Source organism: Myotis lucifugus, unplaced genomic scaffold, assembly GCF_000147115.1.
Source record: "Myotis lucifugus unplaced genomic scaffold, Myoluc2.0 scaffold_21, whole genome shotgun sequence".
Lineage (NCBI taxonomy): Eukaryota > Metazoa > Chordata > Mammalia > Chiroptera > Vespertilionidae > Myotis > Myotis lucifugus.
In genome coordinates, this window is record NW_005871069.1 from 10,046,363 (window position 1) to 10,066,420 (window position 20,058).

General features: G+C 45.6%; 1 protein-coding gene across 2 annotated transcripts in view; it reads right to left on the reverse strand.

Annotated features, from left to right (window-relative positions):
• The window catches only part of PCOLCE2 (procollagen C-endopeptidase enhancer 2), a 125,431-nt gene that overhangs the window by 103,561 nt on the left and 1,812 nt on the right, over window positions 1–20,058 (reverse strand). The gene's annotated exons all lie outside the window — the stretch shown is intronic.

The window sequence follows — 20,058 nt, forward strand, 5'->3', positions numbered from 1 at the left end:
GGTGATCAGGGGTTTGGGCGCTGCCCCTGTCACGCTGCTCAGGGGCAGAGCCTCATGGCTACACTGATCCAGTGCTAGGAGGCCTCCTGGCTCCGTTGATCCCAGTGCTAGGAGGCCTTGCTGCTCCGCTAATCCCGGTGCTGGGAGGCTCGCGGCTCTGCTTGACACAGGGGCAGTGAGGCCTCACTGCTCAGCTGATCCAGGTGCTGGTAGGCCTCGCGGCTCTGCTTGACACAGGGGCAGTGAGGCCTCGCTGCTTCGCTGATCTCGGTGCTGGGAGGCCTCGCTGCTCTGCTGACCCCAGTGCTGGGAGGCATATTACTCTTTTACTATATAGGATAGAGGCCAGGTGCATGGGTGGGGGCCGGCTGGTTTGCCCTGAAGGGTGTCCTGGATCAGGGTGGGGGTCCCGCTTGGGTGCCTGGCCAGCCTGGGTGAGGGGATGATGGCTGTTTGCAGCTGGTCACACCCCCTTCAGGGTGGGGGTCCCCACTGGGGTGCCTGGCCAGTCTGGGTGAGGGGCTGAGGGCTGTTTTCAGGCTGGCGAGTGACTGAAGCTCCTCCTAACCTCTCCTTTTTTTCTTTTTTTTTATTCTGGGATTTATTTACCTTCTATGGCTGAGACTGGAGCTGAGAGCCGGCTTTAGCTCAGACCTCGGCTGCTGAAAGCAGGTTTCAGGGCTTTGTTTACCTTCTGTATTTGAAACCTTGTTGTGACTCCAGCTCTGAGATCGCGGCTGACTGAAAGCAGATTTCTGGGGTTTTGTTTAGCTTCTATAATTGCAACATAGTTTCTTAGAGTGCAAGCTCAGAGGCCTGCAGCGGCAGGCGGGGAACCTTGGCTTCCTCCATCACTGGAGCAAGCAAGCCTCCTGTTCGCTTCAGTGCCTGGCTGCCTGCCACCATCTTGCTTGGCAGTTAATTTGCATAAGGATATGGTGATTAGCCAATGGGAAGGGTGTCAGGGTTATGGTCAATTTGCATGTTTCTCTTTTATTAATTAGATAGGACTAGAGGCCCAGTGCACAAAAATTTGTGCACTCGGGGGGGAGGGGGGGTCCCTCAGCCCGGCCTGTGCCCTCTCGCAGTCTGGGACCCCTCAGGAGATAACGACCTGCTGGCTTAGGCCTGCTCCCAGGTGGCAGAGGGCAGGCCCAATCCATAGGTGCAGCCCCTGGTCGGGCTCAGAGCAGGGCCGATTGGGGAGTTGGGGCGCCGTCCCCTGTCATGCACAGAGCAGGGCGGATCGGGAGGTTGCAATGCCACCCCTAGTCACGCTCAGGGTAGAGCTGATTGGGGGGTTGGGGTACCGCCCCCTGTCACACTCAAGGCAGGGTCGATGGGGAGGTTGCGGCTCTACCCCGTCACACACAGAGCAGGGCCCATGGGGGGGGGGTTGGGGCGCCGCACCCTGTCACACACAGAGCTGCAGGGCGATCAGGGGATTGGGGAGCTCCCCCATATCAGGCACAGAGCAGGGCTGATCAGGGGGTTGGGGCGCCTTCTCCTGTCACGAACAGAGCAGGGCGGATAGGGAGGTGTGGCCCCGCCCCCTGTCACACACAGAGCCCCAGGGCGATCAGGGGGTTTGGTCGCTGCCCCCTGTCACGCTGATCCCGGTGCCGGGAGGCCTCGCGGCTCCACTGATCCCGATGCTGGGAGGCATATTACCCTTTTACTATATAGGATAGAGGCCTGGTGCACGGGTGGGGGCCGGCTGGTTTGCCCTGAAGGGTGTCCTGGATCAGGGTGGGGGTCCCCACTGGGGTGCCTGGCCAGCCTGGATGAGGGGATGATGGCTGTTTGCATCTGGTCACACCCCCTTCAGGGTGGGGGTCCCCACTGGGATGCCTGGCCAGCCTGGATGAGGGGCTGAGGGCCGTTTTCAGGCTGGCGGGTGACTGAAGCTCCCAACCTGTCCTTTTTTTCTTTTTTTTTTATTTTGGGCCAGCTTTAGCTCTGAGGCTTGGCTCCAGCTTTGAGGCCTTGGCTGCTGAAAGCAGGTTACTGGGCTTTTGTTTAGCTTCTATATTTGTAACAATGTTTCAAACTGCAAGCTCAGAGGCCGGCAGCTGCAGGCGGGGAACGTTGGCTTCCTCCGGCCCTGAAGCAAGCAAGCCTCCTGTTCGCTTCAAGCTGCCTGGCTGCCGGCCACCATCTTGGTTGGCAGTTAATTTGCATATCGTCCTGATTAGCCAATGGGAAGGGTAGCAGAGGTACGGCTAATTACCATGTTTCTCTATTATTAGATAGGACTAGAAGCCCGGTGCACGAAATTTGTGCACTGGGGGGGAGGGGGCCCCTCAGCCTGGCCTGCACCCTCTCCAATCTGGGACTCCTTGGGGGATGTCAGACTGCCCGTTTAGGCCCAATCCTTTACCAGCAGTCGGCCATCCCTCTTGCAACTCAGGACCGCTGGCTCTTAACCACTCACCTGCCTGCCTGCCTGCCTGATTGCCCCTAACCACTCTGTTTGCCAGCCTGATCACCCCCAACTGCTGGCCTGATCGCCCCCAACTGCCTCCCCTGCCAGCCTGTTTGCCCCCAACTACCCCTTGCCACCGGCCTGATTGCTCCCAACTGCCCCCCCCTCGCCAGCCTGATTGGGGTTGGGGGCCGATTGGGGATGGGGCTGGCCATGGGGAGGGGCTGTGGTTGGTGGGCTGGGCAACCACCCCCCCAAATGGGTTGGGTGGTGGCGATCAGGGCCAGTGGCCTGGGGGAAGAGCCATGGATGGTTGGCCAGCCAGCCCTGCCCCTGATTGCGGTGGGGGGGGGGGGGCAATCTGGGGTGGGGCTGGGCAAGTGGAGAGGCTGCAGGAGATTGGCTGGCTAGCCCTGCCCCCTATTGGGGTGGGGGGATCAAGGGTGGGGCCAGCCTGGGGAGGGGCTGCAGGACATTGGCCGCCCAGCCCTGCCCCCTCTTGGGGTGGGGGGGTGCAATCAGGGGCAGACAGCCACGGGGAGGGGCTGTGGGCCTATTGTGGTGGGGCAGGTTGGTCAAGGATGGGGCTGGTGGGGGGGGGGAGTGGGAAGAGAGGGGGTATTTGGCCAGCCGGCCTGCTCTTTTTTTTTTTTTTTTTTGGCAACTCCACAACTTTAACTTGTGGTGCCTATGCTATGTCTGAAAAAGACCTTCTCCCCCTGCCCAGGACAGCGATGGGGAGGGGGCAGCAAAAAATAGAAGACATCTCTCCCTACTGCACACGGACCCTATATACAGGCTCACCTGGCCCAGGCCGGCGGGATGCTTGGCACATTCTAGGATCCCTGCTCAGGGCCTGGAGGGGTGACTGGTGGCAGCACACGTGAGAGGGGACCTCTGGGTGACCACTCTGGTCCTGGCTACTGGTCTTGGCACTTCCTGATCCCCAGTTCCTTTCTGGTCCTGCCTGCAGCCTTGGTCCCCCTACCTGGCCTCAGATGGCCCCCTTGGCTCCTGGGGGCTCTGTCCTCCCCTCCTAACCTGGAGATCTCAAGGAAGGTTATGGCTTCTCAGAGACTCCTCGACAGCCCTATCACTCATGTTCACACAGGGAAGGGGTGCATGTGGCAAAAGCAGCTGTATAAATGCGGGTGCAGGAGCAAGTCCTCCGGGGTCACTTGGACAGTTTGCTGATGACGCAGATCAGGGCCACATTCTCATCCTTGAGGCACTGGTTGTCAGCTCAGAGATTGGACAGGCCCTTCAGCTCCTCTTCCAGTTCAGTGGCCTTGCACTCCAGGGTCCTGCACTCAAATCTCGCCAGCTCCAGGATGGCCGGCCTCTCTGCAAAGTGCTCTTGCCTCTGCATGGCGCGCTCCAGCTCCACCTTGAGCTGCTCCAGCCGCAGCGTGGTCTGGGTCAGGGCCTCACAAAATCTCTCATTCTCAATGTGCAGCTTTGCGTAGAGTTTCCTGAAGCTCCCTCAGGCTCTTCCAATTTTGGCTGGGGTTTGGGGTTTAGGTCCTGCTGCCTCTGGAGGGGAAGGGCTGGATTCTGGGCTGATGTCCACTGGCTTCACCTTCTCCCCCTTCACAGGCCCTCTCCTCTCATTGCCAACTCTGCAGTGCTCCCTGGAGGCCTGTGGTCCCTGTCCCTGCCCCTCAGACACCTCTACTCTCTGGGCAGGGCCATCAGAATTCTTAACCCCAGGGATTCGGGACTGCCAGGAAGGGTCCAGGCTCTGAGCGCCCTGCTCTTGATGTGGATGGGAGAGTCTGATCAGGGGAAGGCCTGCAGGGGGGAGGGGCTGCGAGGTTGGCTGCTGGCCCCACCCCCTGATCAGGCAGTGCACTGGCTACAGCGGGCGTCATAGCGACTGGCCCAATCAGGGCCATGTTCTGCCCACTCACCACTCCCCAGTCCCAACACGGCCTCCACTGCCTGGCTATCAAGCCTTTGGGATCACCAGCTCAGGGCGCCTGCTTTCCCACAGGCCTGAGCCCCTCAGGCCTGTGGGAAAGCAGGTGCTGGTGACTTCACCTGCATGCGTGTGCGCCAGCCAGTGGCTGATGGAAAGCACTGCCCGCTTGGGGCTGCTCACACCTGGGCGGGCAGGTTGCGGGCACTGCCGCCACCGCTATTGCCACTGCCACTGCTGCTGCTGCTGCTAGGGCTTGAGGCACTGACGGAGGCTGCCGGGTATGCCCGCGACCTGCCCGCCCGAGTTGGGTCGCACATGGGATGCGCCGGCCGGCAGATCGCTGCTGCCGCCCCGGGTCCTGTCGCACAGGGGATACCCGGGCAGGTACCCGATTGCTGCGGTCTCACCGCCAACCCCAGGTCCCCCGCAGGAGGGCCAGATGAGGGCGGAGCGGGTGCCAAACACCGTGGTCCCACCCGACAGCCCCGGGTCCCCCGCAGGAGGCCCGGATGAGGGCAGGGACCTCTGCTGCCAGCCCTGGATGGAGGCGAGCTGGCGGTTGGCACTGTCCCACCCTGCCTGCAGTATGCAAATTAGCCGCCATCTTGGCTGGTGGTTAATTTGCATATCTCGCTAATTAGCCAATGGGAAGGGTAGCGGTCGTACGGCTAATTACCATGTTTCTCTATTATTAGATAGGATTATATTCTTTTCCATACGAACAACTATAAACCTACTTTTGCCCCACTCTGTATCTGCATAGCTAGGATTTATAGAGATAAATAACTATATCTATACGATGTATGGGGAATAATAAAACAGATTCATTAAAACTAATTCACGCCCTGGCTAGTGTGGCTCAATGGTTGAGCATCGACCCATGAACCAGGAGGTCATGGTTTGATTCCAGTGCCCAGATTTTGGGCTCGACCCCCTAATGGGGACATGCAGGAGGCAGCCAATCAATGATTCTCTCTCTTCATTGATGTTTCTATCCCTTCCTCTCTCTGAAATTAATAAAAACATATTATTAAAAAAGAACACAGAACTCTAACTCACAACTATAATGATATAAAGTATATTGTGCATCTCTTGGAGGAGCTACCTGGCTTATGTAACCCCCAGACAACACACGCTTAGTTGTAATCACTAAAGAACAATAACTCAAGGTCCTTTCAGCTTGATGCCTGTGCCCAAACCCCCCTAAAATCCTAATTGTTGTGGAGAATCTCCAAGGAATATCTACGCAGGCTGGCTCCTCAAGGAGAGGGTTCACCATGCCTTTTCTCTCTTACTGCTAGAAAACAGGTTGGTGGCTCCTCAAAAACTCCATGTTTACATAGAGTTACCATGTGATCCAGCAATTCCACTCCTAGCTACAAACTCAAAGGAATTGAAAGCAGAGACTCAAACAGACACTTGTACACCCATATTCATAGCAGTATTATTCAAAACAGCCAAAAGGTAAAAGCAACCCAGTGTCCATCAACAGATGAATGAATAAATGAAATGTTTCTACTGATGGGGGTGCCCTCCAAGTTCATTGGACGGGCCCAAGAAGAGGAAGCCTCTACCTGTTCAAGGGTGCTACTTCCTGATTCTCCTAAGGTTCTCCCTCCCAAGGTTGCAGAGAGTTGTGAGGATGATGAAAACAGCTTCCTCCCATCTCTGCATCACCCTGGGACCCAACGCAACACTACTCACAAAAACAGACCCTTCAGCTTCTCCTGTTTCCACATCCTCAAAGCACCTTTTAAAAGTCAAAACCCAAACAAATCAAACATATAAAGGCAAGGGTGAAAACCAAATCAACTACCCTCTCCACATGTACTAACCTTAATCCATCAGCAAGACCTTTCCATTCATAAACAACCAGAAGGTATCTCATACTCTACAAATAATGGACAAGAAGCCTTAAGGAGATTGCTTAACACCATGTATGAAGTCATCTGCATGCAGGGCAACTGCTCCGACAGCCATTAGTGGGGAGATATTTGCATCATCCATGTTCCATCTCAAATGTGGCATCAACAGTGTCAATCTCTATTACATCACCTTGTTTTATTGTCTTCATGGTACTTATTCCCAACCTACCTCTTTGTGATCTATTTTATTGTTTCTCTTCACTTCTAGTGCAAGGACCCTCACTGTAAGGACCCTCACTGTTATATTCCTAGAATTTAAAATAGGGCCTGACACATAATAAATACAGTATTCAATAAATATTTCATGAATTAGTAATACTTATTATTTTTTGAGTATTCACCATATGCTAGGCAATGTTCTTAATACTGCATAGCAATAATTTATTTAATGTCCAAAATGATTCTATGAAGTAAGGAGTATTAGTATTCACATTTTTTATATTGAAATATATATTAGTATCCACATTTTATAATTGAGGAAACTGGGCCACATAGGGGTTAACTAACAAGTTCAAGGTCATACAGCTAGTAACTGTTCTGATATCTATTGCTGCATAACAAACCATCCCCAGATGTAATGGCTTTAAACAATAATGTACTCTCATTTCTTATGGTTCTGTGGGTTCACTGGTCTCAGCTGATCGGTTCTTGCTTGAATTCTCTCACGTAATTACTATCATTTATCATCTGGGCGTAAGTAGTCTGAAGGCTTCCTCCAAGATGATTTCTCCTCTCACATGTCTGGCCCCTCATCTGGGAAGAGGGGAACAGCTGGAGGCTTCCTGGTCATCTCTGTCTCTCTCCACAGTCTCCCTATGTGGCTAGCTTGGGCTTCCTCAGAGCACGGTGGTCCTTACGTGGCAGCTAGCTTCCCCCAGAGTGCATGTTTTAAAAGACAAAGGCAAAAGCTTTAAAATTTCTTATGCGCCAACCCCAGAAATCAGCCTAGATTCAATATTTGGTAGTGTAAAAAAAAAAAAAGAAAAAGAAAAAGAAAAAAAGGCGTGAATACTAGGTGGTGGTGGAGTTATTGGGGTGTCATCTTTAGAAATTCACCACCATATGAGTGGAGCTGGTAATTGAACCCAGACAGTCTGGCTCCAGAAACTATAAACTCTAACCCACTGTACCATGGGGTGTCTCTATTAGGAATAAATTAATAAATTCACTACTTAATTGGTATAACTACAGGGGCTATGCTGGTGATTTGGGGCTCCAAAGATGAATTAAGGACACAGATGAATTAAATTCCATCTCTAAAGACAGAAAAGCACCTGCAATTTTTAACTGACAATCCTTTCTCTGCTTTTAAACACATCTATTTCAAAAGTTAGGGGCACACTCAGTTGGTACTACAGTGGGAAGGGGCTGCTTGAGGGGATGGGACTCAAAGAGAAGCTGGGAGTGTTTGGAAGCACTGTGGACAAAGTCTTATGAAATCATATTTTAAATAAAGAAGGGACACAGTGAGTAGGAATGGGTATTTCTATTGGGAACTAGCCATGCCCTAAAGTGATTACCATCCAGATTGAAATGTGTTGGCTTGTAGACAAGATCCAAAAAACACCACACTTTTATGCCTTATTATAGGCCTGGAAGAGAGGTAAAAAAAAAATCATCACTTGCACCAAGCACTATGCCAAGGGCCTTTCACCTACTACCTCCTTCAATCTTCATATCACCCTTACAAGGCAGGCCTGAGCATGATACCGACTTTAGAAAGTTCTGGAAACTGCACCGCATTCTTAGTAAATGTCTGTATGAGTCTCCAGTGCCCATTGTTGTTCTAGTCACTGAGTAATGCCAATGGTACAACCCTCCATCGTGAACCCTGTCTCCTGTACCATTGTTACTAATTTCTGGGACATCTCCCTGACCAGTGAGCACCTCCTCCCCTCCTCCAGCCCTGTCGGAGAGGTGGTTTGCCAGTCATTGCCGTCTCTGTGTCCAGCCCAGCACCTGACCTCTTGGAGGTACTTTAAACACAGTTTTAATGAATTATAATTTCTTCAAAGGTCAACTGTGGCCCAGGTCTTTTAGAAAGTTTGTATCTAGCAATCAGGCCCTATCAATTCATTTCTAGGAGCATTAAGCAGCAATAGAATTGCCACTGACTTTCCTGTGCCCTTCTCGTCAGCTGGTCCAGGGAACAGCCTGTGGCTGGTTCACTGCTCTCTCCCTCCCTCCATATTTTGGGAAACACTACTTTATTTTATGTCGTGCTCAGGAGCATCCTGGGGTGAGGTGGTGAAAGAGAAGTGACATTTAGTGTCAGGGCTTATGAAGCTTTAACTCCAACTCCCCGATCCTCTGGCTGTTCCACTTATTTTTAGGTGTTTATATTGGTTTTCCAGAGACTTGCCACATTGACTACTATTATCTAAAAAATACTATATCTGAAGAAAACACTTCTATTCTCCCAAGTTCCTAGCCTAGGAAATTTCAGCATATTGCCACTGTTGATAAAGTGGCTAAGTTATGTGGTACAACTGTGTACATTGAAGATAGTGACTGCATTCTTCATCAGATCAAGGGCTAATATCCCGACATGTAAAAATTTGGTACGCAAGGAACATGGGACAGCAACTATCCACAGGAACAATTTTCTAATTCTATGCAGAACAATGTGAAAAAAAAGGAAGATACATCTTAGAATTAGGGTCCTCTAAATGCTTAAAGCAACCAACTGATGAGACCATTTTATTTATTTTTTTTACTGTCAGTACCTGATAAATTTTTAAGGAATCTGAAAATTCATGGAACAATTCAAATTTGCCCATAATTTCACATAACTTGAATTCTTTAGGTGGGCAAGGGATGTGAAAGTAAAAATCAGTTTTTTAAATAATACATTCTGAAAAAGCCTTTCTGGGTCTCTGAGCTCTGTGAAATGCCTTCCCAATGTATATAAATAGAGGGGGTTTGAATATGTTATCTTTGTGCTTCATTATTATAATGATATTTCAGGAGAGAATGACTTTTTTGTCATCAATATATTAAAGAGACCTCTTTCAGAAAAAAGAAATGCCCAATGAAGACCTAATTTTCATGTTTCCTCATTTTCTTCTCTGTCATTAGCTCTTTCTAAGGCATCTACCTGAGCATCACACTAAAAGTACAAGCTGTACAAATAAGCACATTTATAAAACATCAGGTTTTTAACAAATAAAAACATATTTACTTTTCATGTGAAAGAGCAAAGAACAACAACAAAAGAAAAGCAGCAGAAGCCTTTAAAACAAATTTAGAAAAAATTGGACTGAGGCCCCAGTGGGAAAATGTCACCACTTGCTTATTTATTTAGGATTTATATTCTCCTTGCTTCCCCGAAGGATTTAAGGCAGTAAGGAAAATGTTTTAATTCTTCCACTATCTGGGAAGTTTAAGTGTCATAAGAATCACAAAGTCTCTGAATTATATTCTATTAATTAAAAGACAAAACAAAAACCACAGCTATAGTGTTCTTATCCTATTCACACTGACCCCAAACCTAAGCAGACTTTCTCTGTTATATTAATCTTTACCAAGGAATCAGATGTAAATTATATTAACTCAAGCACTGGGTTAAATTATTATGCTGACAGCTGACCTAACTGAGCCTAGTCCAACAATGTATACGTATATTTTTTAAAAACCCCATAGTTAAGATTAGAATTTAAATATTTATATAATTCTAAATACTACATGTAGTTTAAAGCCAGGAAATATATGTTTAAGGCCAAGATTCCATTCACCTATCTCTTCTGCTGTGGTTATTCGAGGCAAATAACAGTTACAGTAATTTTAGAATACCTTGCTATACCCTTAGGTATACTTGACTTAAATATTGAGTTCTTGTCTAAATTCACTATTTGTTGTCTCAAATTATATACTAGTATCTTCCACTGATCTTACTAGAACATTACTATATGTTTCAATTTTTGCACAACCCCATACCCCACCACTGATGAATTTCTTCTCATGAAGCCATATGAAGGTTATCGAGAAGACATAAATACCATCATATTTTTAATCAATTTTTTCTTTAAAATAAATATAAATGTCATTTAAATTCAATAAGGCTTTTTGAAACATGGATTCAGTATGATGACTCTAACATACATTAGTAACAAAATTACTCCCAAGGCAATCTACACTAATAAAAGACAAAGATGCTAATTGACCATACCTTCGATACATCCACCAGCCAATCAGAAGAGTATGCAAATTAACCCAACAAAGATGGCGGTTAATTTGCATACACAGGCGCCCAGCAAAGACAAGACAGTGTAGAAGGAAGCCAAGCACTGCAGAAGGGAGCCAAGAGGCGGAGAAGGGAACGGATCGGAGGTAGCAGAGACGGGAGCAGAGTGAGGCAGCGGACACGGGAGGGAGTGAAGTGGCAGAGAAGGGAGGGAGCGAGGCAGCAGACACAGGAGGGAGGCGAAGCAGAGGCCATGGGAGGGAGCCGAGGCGATGGGGAAGGGAGGGAGCCGAGGCATCAGGAAGCCCTATTCTTGCAGGAATAGGCCCGAGGAAGCCCTATTCTTGCAGGAATCTTCCTGCAACGGGCCTCTAGTGGTATATAATTGTTTATTAGGCACATTTGAAAATATCAAGGAATGTATTGTAAATAGCTCTGTGAAACCAAGCAAAGGGCATAGGAACAATTTCTCAAGTCTTAGAGTAGAACAGATATAAAGTGGGTCATAACATCTTTTACTATTTGCATGAGGCAATAAATATTTTCATCTTAAGCAATCTAAGACCTTTAATGATTTAAATAAATATAAATAAGCCTTTATTTTAAACTATCAATATTTAAAACTATTTATAGTGAGTATGATATTTATTTACACACGTAACTATTACTGATTCTCTTGTCTACTCCTTTCCAGATTATAAACTCCCCGAGGACAGAAACTATACCTTATCTTCTTTACTCCTTGGGCCCAACCCAATGCTTAGTACATAGTAGGTACTCAGTAAGCATTGAGTGAATGTTTATTTTTTTGCTAAATAAGTGTATAATAGTGCATTTGGATCACCTAGCCAGAAATTTTGTGCTAGTCTTTTCATACCATCTGCAAACATAACAATAGTAAGCAAGATACAAGTTCTTTAGACTTCAGTTCCCCCACTTGTGAAATGGGCATACTAATATGTATCCTACAGACCTCACAGAATTGAATGCAAACAAAATAAAATGATACAACATATTTGAAGTGTGGACCCTGAGAAAGAAGATATTGTACCTACTAAAAAGGGCTCTTAGTGGCTAACTGGACTCAAACGAAAACAAAAAAAACAGAGCCTAGCAGCCATTTCTACGCAGAGACCTCTCATACAAAGTGCACTTCCGTGAGAAGCCTGAACTGAACTGCCTGACTGCAAAGGAGTTCCTGGAATCCTATTTCAACCAATAGGACTAAGGGTTTATTCATCCAATCAAAGCTGTGCAGCTATATCCCCATCAGGTTCTTCACGACCAATCAGAGCAGCTCCATTCTGATCAATCAGGACAGTGCTTTAGGACCAAACTGAGGATTTGAGTCCTCATTTTCATAACAACAGACCAATCAAAGCCAGGGGCAAGGACTTCTGTCTATATAAGTCAGCTCCCCTCTGGCTCTGGGAGAGCACTTTCCCCTGAAAACCTGCTGGAGCTGAAAGAAGATTAAACACAGGAGCAAAGTCCAAAACACAAGGATTTTAAAAAATATAAACACAATACTATAATTACCCCCAGAAATATTAACTATAATCTCTTGATATCAAATATTTAGTCAAAGTTCAGTTTTTCCCAATTGTCATATATTGGCATAACAGCTTCAAATTTTTTATCTTATTCATAGTCTATGGGAATACCTTGTTTTTAACCTTAAAAATCCATCAATAAGTGTGCATTTACTGAATGTTTACTATGTACTCAGCACTTGTACTAAGCACAATGCGGAGCTAAGTGCCCATGCAGGAAAACAATAAGCAATGAGGTCAAGTAGGTTGGATGAGGCCATATTGCAAAGGATATTAAAACTCACAGCAAAGGAGTTTTAACTTGATTCAGTTAAATGGGTAACCTTTGAAAATTTTTGAGTTTTGAGGTGGCAAGGTGAACTTCAGTTTTTCCACTGAATAACCACATGACTGTGGCAATTTCCTTGATCTCTCATATGAAATGGTGATCTTCGTGCTATGGAGCCAAGAAGGAAAGCCTGCTAGGCTTGATCTCACTTCCCACCAACACATCATCACAGGCAGTCCCCCATGCTCACATCGCCTTTGTGTTCATCTACTGGTATGATCTCCAGCACCTAACACAGTGCCTGGTGGGCTCTGTAAATGGAGCAGTTAACTACATCACACTGGCTGTCTTCATGTTGACAATGCTCCAATCTCCCTGACTACCTGTAGGGATCTCAGCATTCTCTTACTGTCTCCTGCACAGAGTGCACATAGTCTGCCCCTTAGGACATGTGTGTCCTGCAGGAGACCATTGTAATAGAGGGGTCCAGATGTTTGTAAGCCAATACTTGGGAGTTTCATTTCTTGTTACAGGGCTGGGAACAGGTTAAGTTATTGGGTCTCATCTTAAATCAATTGGGATGACTTTTGCTTCAACTCAACCCTACTGCCCTTGCAAGCTTCTTAGAAGAAGACCAGATGCTATTTTTTAAAGTATTTTACATACCTTAGCTGTTAAGTCATACTTAACTCCTGCCCACATTGGTAGACTAGGTATTTTACGCAGATGCCCTTCGGTTACAGTCTGAAAATCAACAGGAAACTAAGAAACCCTCAACCCCATGATAGATTACAAAACATTTAATGATTTCTTAACCCTCAAATTATCTGATTTAATCTCTGATTTTTTTAGAACATACTCAGCAAGATTAATGAGTAAAACCTAAGACTACATGAGGTCACCAAGAGTTGGTGGCCAGAAAAATAAAGCTAAGTCAAGAGGCTTGATTCCAGTCACAGCTTCCAACAACTATGTAGAAGTATCAGCTTCCCTTTTTGCAAAGCAGAATTACAACTGAGCAGCATGGAGCGTCTTCATCCTCGACATATCTTTACATGAGTAGAAATTAACCGCAAAAATGATCTAGAAGAGCACTGTCCAAATATTCACATCATATATTATTATGGTAGCCACTATCCACATGCAGTTACTGAGCACTTGAAATATGGCTAGTGTGACTGAGGAACTGGATTTTTAATTTTTACTTTAACTTTAATTAATTTAAATTTAAATAGCTAATGTCAGTAGATATAAAACAATAAAGCAGTCTACGTAATCACTATAAAATTTTAAAGTACTATATGTTAAGGGCACATCTAAATTTCTAATCTATATGTTATACTTTCATACCAGAAAGTTCAACACAATTGGCTAGAAAGTTTGAGTGTGACAACTAGCATTCACATCTTTCTTGATGCATACAGATGCTAAAATCTGACTTTCCCCAATCCACCCAGGTAAGATAGAGTTTTATAAGAACAACTAGAGGCCCAGTGCACGAAATTCGTCCACGGGTGAGGTCCCTAGGCCTGGCTGTTGATCGAAGTGCAAGCGTCTGGTGTGGAAGGGCAGGTCCCAGCTGACCTCTGGGTCCTGGGCAGCACCTGGGTCCCCAGGCCCCCGCATGCCCTTTTCCGCCTGATTCATCAGGCCCCCGCCTGGCTCCCTTAGTGCCTGGGAGCTGGGCAGCAGCCCTGTTCCCACCGCCACTGCTGGTCACCTTGCTCGCACCTTGGCCTGGCGCTGCCCGCTCATCTGCTCCACCATCCTGCCGTGGTTCCATTCTCATTGGGGCCCATACGTGCTGCCCCCTGGTGGTCAGTGCACATCATAGCAAGCGTTTGAACTCCCGGTCAAACTCCCAGTCGAGGGAACAATTTGCATATTAGGCTTTTATTATATGGGATTTGGTGAGACACACCTCCACTCTGGAAGAATCAAATGGGAGGTAGGTGAATGGTGAGAGGCAGGATATTTCTTTCTAGCTACAGGAATTGGAGTTTGAGGGTTCCGCTGAGACCTTCATCCTGAAGGATCTCTGTGGTGTTTTACTAAAAGTGATATTGAATTGCCCAGTGGGCACTCTATTCTTGGTTTACTGATTACAGGAACAGGAAAGTAAATAAATTGGATCTACCAGCTTTGGGAATGCCTTTAATTGACTGCCTTGGATGAGGACAAACTGGAGCACAGCCCTGTCTAGAGCAGCCGCTGAGTGATTAGCCAGATGTTGCATTGGGCCTCTTGGCTGGTGCCAGCAGCTGCCTTCGGAACTGCCAAGGCAACCTTTTAAAATCAGACACAGAGTCCCTCCCCTTGCCCCCGACCTCCATGGTTTTGTTTTCCATGGCTTCTGTTACCCTCAGTCAACTGTGGTCCAAAAATATTAAATGGAAAATTCTAGAAATAAGCAATTCATAAGTTTTAAATTGCTTGCCTTTCTGAATAACATGATGAAATCATACTCTATCCACCCAGGACATGAGTCATCCCTTTGTCCAGCATAACCACACTGTACACACAGTGCAATAAGATATTTTAGAGAGGCCATATTCACATAACTTTTATTACAATACATTTTATAATTGTCCTATTTTTACTTATTTTTGTTAATCCCTTACTGTGCTTAATTTATAAATTAAACTTTATCATAGGTATGTATGTATAGGAGAAAAGATAGTATATGTAAAGTTCAGTACTATCCTCAGTTTCAGACATCCACTGGAAATCTTGGAACATATCTCCCTCAGATAAGGGGGGACTACATTGTAATCTCATTCTGCTGCTTAAGATTCTCCAGTGGATTCCTGCTCAAAATGAAATTCAATTCAGACTCCTCCTCACCATGGCCTGCAGGGCTCTGCTCACCTTTTAAAATTCTTCTCCCATTGTCCCCCTTGCTCATTCTGTTCCAGCCACACTCACCTGGCTGCTCTTTAGACAAATCAAGCTTCGCACCTTGGGACCCTTGCACTCGCTGGTCTCTCTGCCGTACATGGTCCTCCCAGACTTTCACGTGGCTCTCTCCTCACCACTTGGGCCTCCCCTGAAACGTCACCTCCTCAGAGTGGCCTTCCCAGACAATCCCATCTAAACCAGCACTAATGCCACTATCTATCCCACCACATAGTTTCTGCAACTTTCTTGAGGTATATTTTACAAATTATAAAACTCACCCATTTCAAGTGCACGATTCCATGATTTTAGTATGTTACATTGTACAACCATCACTATAAGTCGATTTTAAAACATTTCCATCTTCTCAATACAATCCCTCCTGGCCATTTACTGTTAATCCCCATAACTATCCCCTGCTCTATGCAGCCACTAACATACTTTTCCATTTCTACAGGTTTTTCTTTTCTGAACATTTCATGTAAATGGAATTACACAATATCCCATCACTTTTGTTTTATTTTCTTTTATTTTTAAAACTAGAGGCCCCGTGCACAAAATTTGTGCACAGAGGGGGGTGTCCCTCAGCCCGGCCTGCACCCTCTCCAATCTGGGACCCCTCAGGGGATGTCCGTCTGCCGGTTAGGCCCAATTCCACAGGGATCGGGCCTAAACCGGCAGTCAGACATCCTTCTCACAATCCAGGACCACTGGCTCCTAACCACTCACCTGCCTGCCTGCCTAATGCCCCCAACTGCCCTCCACTGACGGCCTGATCTTGCCCCCAACTGCCCTCCCCTGCTGGCCTGGTCACCCCAAACTGCCCTCCCCTGCTGGCCTGGTCACCTCCAACTGCCCTCCCCTGCTGGCCTGATCACCCCCAACTGCCCTCCCCTGCCAGCCTGATTGCCTCTAACCCCCTGCCAGCCTGATCTCACCCCTAACCTCCAGCCAGCCTGATCTCGCCCCTAACTGCTCTCCCCTGCCAGCCTGATCTCACCCCTAACTGCCTCTGCCTCAGCCCCCACCACCATAGCTTTGTCCGGAAAGAAGTCGGACGTCCAGAATATGGCCGGTTGACCCGGTCTAATTAGCATATTACCCTTTTATTAGTATAGATATGTTTCTATTGTGTTCAGAGAGAGGGAGAGGGAGAGAAAGATAGAAACATTAATGATGATAGAGAACCACTGGTTGGCTGCCTCCTGCAGGCCCCCTACTGGGGATTGAGCAAGAAACCCAGGCATGTGCCCTCAACAGGAATCAAACCGTGACCTTCTGGTTTACGGGTTGACGCTCAATAACATAAAACTTACCATTTTAACCATTTTTAAGTGTACTGTACAACCATCACCAACATCCTTTTCCAGAACTGTTTCATCTTCCTAAACTGACACTCTGTCCCCATCAAATACTAACTCCCATTCTCCCTCCCTCAACCCCTGGCAACCATCCTTCTACTTTCTGTCTCTATGACTGACTACTCTAGGTGCTCCATTCAAGTGGAATCCTGCAATATTTATTGTTTTGTGACCAGCTTATTTCACTTAGCATAATGTCTTCACCCATGTTATAGCATGTGTCAGAATTTCCTTACTTTTAAGGCTGAATAATGTTTTTTGTATGTCTGTACCATATTTTGCTTATCCATTCATCTGTGGACAAATACTTGGATTGCTTCCACCTTTTACCTATTGTGAATAATGGTGTTATGAACATGGACATAAAATAAACTGTTCCAGGCCCTGCTTTCCCTTCCTGTGGGAATATACCCAGAAGTGGAATTATTAAATAATATGGCAGTTCTATGTTTAATTTCTAGAGAAATTGCCATACTGTTTCCACAGTTGTACCATTTTACAATTGCACACGGATTCTAATTTCTCCACATCTTTGCCAACACTTATTATTTTCTGTAGTGTCGTGTGTGTTTTTCATAGTAGCTGTCCTAATGGCAGTGAAGTAACATCTATTCTATTTTTGTAATGGATTTATCAATACTTGATTTTCTTGTTTAATTTGTTTTTTAAACATCAATTGCCTGTCTCCCCAAACTAGCTGCATGATGGCAAGGAGCCAGGAGGCCTTGTTCACTGCCATAACCCCAACAGTACCCAGCACACAACACACATTTGTTGAATGAATGAAAGATCTCAGGGCTACCAACTTTAGCTCTACCACAGTTCTCCTCCTTTCATCTCCCCTAAGATCTACAGGAGCTAAGAGCTCCCTTCTGCTACTCTGACAAACCAGAGGACCCTGAAGATTCTTACAAACAAATTAGTGCTATTCCCTGTGAAATACAAAGAAATAAAGATATTGTTACATTGAAACCTTGAGAGCACCCAGGGCTTTTGTGAACATTCTGCTGAGGCTATCATTAAAACAGAGAGAAGAGTGCTGGGCTTCTCTGGAAGTTCTTGGTAGCTACTCAAATGCAAACATAAAAGAGGCAAACCCCTGAAAGAGAATAAACTCAACTGGCTAAGAGTTAAAACTATAAAGCCTTTAACCAGAAAAGCAAATTGTGCAATCATTTCTTCTGCATTAACTATGCTTTCTAAAGACTTTTCTTTCCCCCCCAAACGGCTGGCATATTGTTTCTCGATTTCACACCCCAAATACATACGCTTGTAGAGACTGCTGTCACCTGCTGTTTTCTTTTCTTCCCACAGCAACAAAAGACGAGTTTCTCAGCTCCCTTGCTACTAGACGTGACCATGTAACTAAAAGCCAGCCAATTATATATGCGCAGCAAGTTGCATGTAATTATGCACAATGCCTTTAGAAGGAAGATATATGCCCTTCTTCTCTTCCTTTTAGTTGGCTGGAACATGAACATCAAGGCTGGAAGCTGAGCAGTTATCTTGGACAATGCAGTGGCATGCAGAACAGAAAGAGAGAAAGATACAGCATGCCTAATGATTGAGAATCTGCCACGCCACTCCTGGTTGCCTACCTCCAGATTCCTTTATGTGAGAAAGAACCAAAATCTGCTTGAGCCATTGTTATTTTAGGTCTCTGTTACTGGAAGCCTACTTAGCTCTAATCCACACAGAATTGATCCAGTAAGATTACAGGAGAACCCAATCACAGATATAAGGTCTTCCTAGATATGGATGACAATGTAGATTGCTCCCTAAAAGTCTGCATTGCTTTGTGCTGATGCCAAGCCCAGCTTGGCCAATGTGGCGAGGGGATGGTAGTGATCTGTTATACTGGGGCAGAAGATAGGACAACTTAATACCAGCAATAATGAGGATAATAAAAACTCAAATAGTGATGACTAACATTTATTGAGTACTTATTTTATCCCAGGCACTGAGACAAAGGGCTTTACATGTACTATCTCATTTTATTTTCACAACAGTCTTGAGATTTAGAGGAGATAAATCCTGGTCACACAAATGATGAGTGATAGAATGAGAATTTGAGTCTAGGGATGTCTGATGATGTCTGATTGCTAAGACTACATGCCTTACATGGCATCCAAATGGAATATCCATTACACTTCCTCTGCCCCCACATAAAAGAATGAGGTGGCAGGCCTCTCCTGAGGCACACCACTTCTTTACCAAGGAAAACCTTCACCACATTCCCCCAACCCACAATCAAAGTCACACCAACTATGTCCGCTAATACCCCAAATGAATGGCCAGCTGTGAATTCTTCCATTTTAGGTCCATGATGTCTCTCAGTCATTAAATTTATTGGATCATTTTTACCTTACAGACATTTAATTCCAATTGGAACACAACTATTATTTAAAAACCAAGTTATTTTTATGTTTGTTTCAGAGCTTTATTTCACATTTATGTTAATATCAATAGTTCAAAGCTATTTTCTATGATTTAAGCTCTTCTGGCCCCATGTGCTACAATAACATAATGAAATCTGTTCCAGTTCATCAGACAGTTGGTATTTGATAGGAGGACACCAATGCATCTAAGAACCATGGCTTATTTATGGCTATCAAATGACCCTCCTGGTGGGAATGCCTCAATGCAAAACAGGTTTCACTTTACATAAAGTTGGACTTACCAACTATTTGATCAAGTCATTTTATATCATGTTCTAGCCTCAGTTTCCCTATCTATAAAATGAGGATAATAATGTTACTTTCTTAAGAGTGATTAGCAGCATCCAGTGAGATTATTCTTGTTAATTACTTGGCACAGTGCCTGGCACACACTAAGTGCTCAATAAGAGGTAGCTACTTTTAAAAATCGTAATCTGTGAGTGGCACAATCTGAATGAATGAAGGTCTCAGTGAACCAATGTGTTAAATTACCAAACAACTTCCCAACAACCAAAGAATGAAGAAGAAAATAGTCACTACTATGCTGACTGGAAAGATGACTCAGAGTAGCTGATTCTAAATCCAGACACTTTATAAAAGCTGGATGGCTCTAAATCTGACGTCTTATCTTGACTCAGCATAATCGATGCCATTACTAGCCAGCATGGACGTTTTATTAGCCTTCGTTTGGTATTTAATCCCCCAGGTTATTATTATTCTCACTTTTTTGTTAATTTATTTATTTTATATTAAATATTATTTTGTGTTAGTTTCAGATGTACAGCATAAAGGTTAGACAATCATATACTTTACAAAGTGTTCCCTAATATTTCCAGACCCCCTGGCACCGTACATAGGACAATATTATTGACTATATTCCCTATGCTGTACTTTATAGTCCATGACTTCTGTAACTACCAATTTGTACTTCTTAAATCTTCACATTTTCACCCAATCCCCCAATACCCTTCCCCTCTGGCAATCATCAGTCTGTTTTCTGTATCCATGAGTCTGTTTCTGTTTTGTTTGTTTGTTTATATTGTTCTTTGGGTTCCACATATAAGTGAAATCATTCTTAGGTTGTCTTCA